We start from the raw sequence: 837 nt of genomic DNA on the forward strand, positions 1-837 counted from the left end.
TGAGGTTCTTTGCCTCACCTCTGTTGGCCCCCAAATTTTAGCTGAATGACCATCACAAGCAGAAGGGAGGAAGATACACCAAGCCAATTGATGGCTCCTTTTGGAAAAATTGTACCACCGATGACACCATCAGCAAAAATACCCCAACACTACCACAAGTTGCTGCACCAACAGATAGTTCACTATGCATACAAGTGAGTTCACAATGCATACAAGTGATACATAGTCCAGGCAAGTTCTGCAAGCAGTTCAGTGATAGCTGTTGCAGAAGCTGTAGATTGGTTTTGTCTTCACTGGCACTGGGATGAAGATAGGAATTCTGGCAATAATGGCTAAAGAAAAAATTATGTAACATTCCAGAAGGCACTAAAAGAAAACAATTTTCTGAACAATTTACATTATCTTGAACAGAATTATTAAATATAATGAAAAGGAAAGGTGAAAGTAAACAAACAGATCTGTTAACCTCCTTTTTTGTTCACATATTAAAAAAATCCTCAACAGCTGTTTACCCAATTTAAATTAAACCATTTAAATCATGTGAATAAAAAAAATTTGGATCCATTTTTTCATGAGCACCCATCATATATGATATATGGACATATGTACATACAAATATACAACATAAAACACAAGTGTGCACACATAATATAATACATACAACACATAACATAATAGTAAAGGCCTTATAACTTTTTACAGGTGAAATCTCCATTGCAATGTTTAAAAACTCTATAGTCAAAAACTAGAACTGATCAGCGAAACATTAACCTAGGTCTGTATGAGCTCAAAAAACAAAATAGAACTTCATGATGTGGGAAAGGGTAATAATAAAAT

This window comes from Marmota marmota, unplaced genomic scaffold, assembly GCF_001458135.2.
Source record: "Marmota marmota marmota unplaced genomic scaffold, marMar, whole genome shotgun sequence".
In the NCBI taxonomy this organism is placed as follows: Eukaryota; Metazoa; Chordata; class Mammalia; order Rodentia; family Sciuridae; genus Marmota; species Marmota marmota.